This window comes from Callorhinus ursinus, unplaced genomic scaffold (genome assembly GCF_003265705.2).
Source record: "Callorhinus ursinus isolate GAN/ISIS: 27379988/994484 unplaced genomic scaffold, GSC_fseal_2.0 scaffold58, whole genome shotgun sequence".
Taxonomy (NCBI): Eukaryota; Metazoa; Chordata; class Mammalia; order Carnivora; family Otariidae; genus Callorhinus; species Callorhinus ursinus.
In genome coordinates, this window is record NW_027397120.1 from 200,514 (window position 1) to 204,000 (window position 3,487).

The window sequence follows — 3,487 nt, forward strand, 5'->3', positions numbered from 1 at the left end:
TGTCAGAGGAGGAGACGAACCATGAGAGATGATGGACTCTGAAAAACAAACTGAGGGTTCTAGAGGGTAGGGGGGTGGGGGGATGGGTTAGCCTGGTGATGGGTATTGAGGAGGGCACGTTTTGCATGGTGCACTGGGTGTTATGAACAAACAATGAATCATGGAACACTGCATCAAAAACTAATGATGTAATATATGGTGATTAACATAACAATAAAAAAATTTAAAAAAAAAAGAAAAAAGAAAAAGAAGAAGATAGCAGGAAGGGAAGAATGAAGGGGAGTAAGTCGGAGGGGGAGACGAACCATGAGAGACGATGGACTCAGAAAAACAAACTGAGGGTTCTAGAGGGGAGGGGGTAGGGGGATGGGTTAGCCTGGTGATGGGTATTAAGGAGGGCACGTTCTGCGTGGTGCACTGGGTGTTATGCACAAACAATGAATCATGGAACACTATATCAAGAACTAATGATGTAATGTATGGTGATTAACATAACAATAAAAATTTAAAAAAAAAAGAAAGTAAAGGTCTGCACAAAATAATCCTTCAAAACCTCAGGTGGCAAGGGGATATGACTTCCAGGAAGGATTGTTTTGCCTTTTTGTTTGTTTGATTTAAATATGTGAACAGTGTGAGATGGAGTCAGCCAGGAGGGAAAACCCACATTGCAGGAGAGAAGGCAGAGCCAAAGGGAGGTCTTTGAAAGGGTGGGAGAGAGGTCACCCAGTGCAGAGCAGGGGCGAGGCCAGGAGAGTGGGGAAGCCAAGGTCAGACAGTGAGTGACTCTGCCAGACACACAGTGGGGAAGGATCCAGCACAAGGGGCAGGTTGAGTGGGTCCCTAAGTCTCCATACATATGTCCCAGGACAGTGGTGGTTGCAGGAAGCCTGGGTTGAAATACAGTGAGGATTGGACAGGCCCTCTGTCTCTCCCAAGGCCTGTGCTCTCACCACTCGGCACTCTTACCTCCGAAACCATGCGCCCACCGCTTCTTAAACACTGTTAGTCAGAACTGGTGGCAAGTCTCCACTCTGTCTCCAAATTAATCTTTACAACACTTCTTTGAGGTAAGTTTATCCACACTTAATGAATAAGAATCCATCAGTGAAGTCACTTGCCACGGACTCTCACTATTGTCAGCTCTTGTCATGGATCCCAGTATCTGTTCTGTCTGCAGCATGAAGGCAGAAATCTCCCACTACAGTGCAGTCTCCCTGGACTGGAGCTGAGCAGGGATGATGAGAATAGCGATTCTGTGTTTGCTTCTCAAGAATCCATGGGCCAACCCCACAGCCATCCTGGTTCCTCCTCTGTCCACCACACCTCCTGGGCACCCACCAATCTCCTCAAACCCCTCAAGACACATCCTCCCTTCATGGCTCCACTCTACTGCCTTTCCAATTTCTTTCCTTTATTCCTATAAAACTGCTAACTGGTTTCCCTCCCTGCAGCCTAGCTTCTATCTACTTCCCACGCTGGCCTCAGGGGGAGCTTCCTCAAAGTCTAGTTTTCTCCAGCTCAGGATCCTTCATTCATACCCCTACTTCTGAAGTCATGGCCTGACATCTCACCTGACACACAGAGCCCCTGCTTACCTGGCCGATCTCACCTGGCACACACAATTCTTGTTTACTTGGCTGAGCTTTCTGGCATCAAGCTGCCTACTCTTCCTGGGTCCCAGCAACTCCTGATGTGAGGCTGGGTCCCCAACAGACCCCCAGGTATGCCATCAGGCTGCCATGCACTCTCGGCAATTCTCACTTCTGCTCCTGTGAGGCCACGAGCTCCTTGCTCAGGCACTCAGTTCCCTGTGGATGGAAAACAGAAAGGCAGGATGAAGGGAACCTCATCAGCTGTGTGTCCAGGAACTTTACCAGGCCCCTCAATGTGTTATTGGCTCTACTGTAATGCTGGAACCAAGTTGTAACTTTACTTACAGACACAAATACACACAGTGTTCCACAATTTGTTGATCAAGACATGCATCAGACCTCTCAGATTGCTAGTGTCTCCCAGGTATCTTCCTCTGAGGTCAGCTAATGTGAGAGGATCACTGGGCATCAGGCAGGACAGGGGCCAGAGTCTCTGCAGAGCAGGTGCTGTACATCACAGACATGGTGACTATCGTGTCCATCCTGACATCCATAGTGACAGTGCTATCCCCCCTCTGACCTGGTCACTTTTATCCTAACTTCCACCTCCCTGCCCCTAAGACTGAGTCTGGCTGATCTCTGCCACCCTTTTCTGGACTGGCCCTCTATGTGCCTTCTACCACAATTCCCTCAGTTCCAGCCTCCTGAGCCACAATCCCGTGTCCATCCAGTAGGCAGGATAACATTGGAGTTTTGTCTGTGGGATTTGTGCACAGTCTGGGGCTGGAGACACCATCTGTTGGTAAACAGACCACCATGATTCTGAGTGGACATGTCCCTGGGGCCTGGAGTCAGGAAGGTGGTGGGAACCACGCAAGAGCACATTCTTTATTCTCAGGGCCAAGGAGAGCACATTCTTTATTCTCAGGGCCTAAGGAGGGGCCTTGATGATGGTGAGAGAGCAGGTGGGTGGCAGCAAGAGCGATGCTGCAGAGGGCCCAGGGTGATGGAAAGCCGAAGCCCCTGGAGGCCCTTAGTTTCACACTGGGGTGGGTTTAGCACCCATCCCATAGGTTTGCCTAAGAATTGGCAACACAGAATGAAACTTGATTAAACTTGGAAATTTTTCTCTAAAATCCAAACACTGCTTATAGAGTAAGACTCAAAAGAGCAGTTTCATTCTGAACTGGCCTCTGGACTTTGCAACCCTGGGATCGGCCCATAATCACCAACATTCAGCTTATCACTCACTGGAATTCCCACTATCAAACATCTCATGCTGCAGATGCGGTGAATACACAGTGGAATATTACTCAGCCAAGAAAAAGAATGAAATCTTCCCATTTGCAATGAGATGGACAGATCTAGAGAGTATGATGCTAAGCGAAATAAGTCAGAGAAAGACAATTATCATATGATCTCACTCATATGTGGAATTTAAGAAACAAAACAATTGAGCAAGAGATAAGAGAGAGAGAGAAAGCAAGAAACAGACTGTTTTGCTGTCTTTCTCTGTCAAATAAATAAATAAAATCTTTAAAAAAAGAAAGAAAGAAAGAAAGAAATTTTAAAAAGAGGCACCTGGGTGGCTCAGTCATTAAGCGTCTGCCTTCAGCTCAGGTCATGATCCCAAGGTCCTGGGATCGAGTGCCGCATCCAGCTCCCCGCTCAGTGGGGAGTCTGCTTCTCCCTCTCCTGCTCCCCCTGCTTATGATCCCTCTCTTGCTGTGTCTCTCTCTGTCAGATAAATAAATAATATCTTAAAAAAAGAAAGAAAGAAAGAAGAAAAAGAAAGAAGAAAAAGAAAGAAAGAAGAAAGAAGAAAAGAAAGAAAGAAAGAAGAAAGAAAAAGAAAGAAAGAAAGAAAGAAAGAAAGAAAGAAAGAAAGAAAGAAA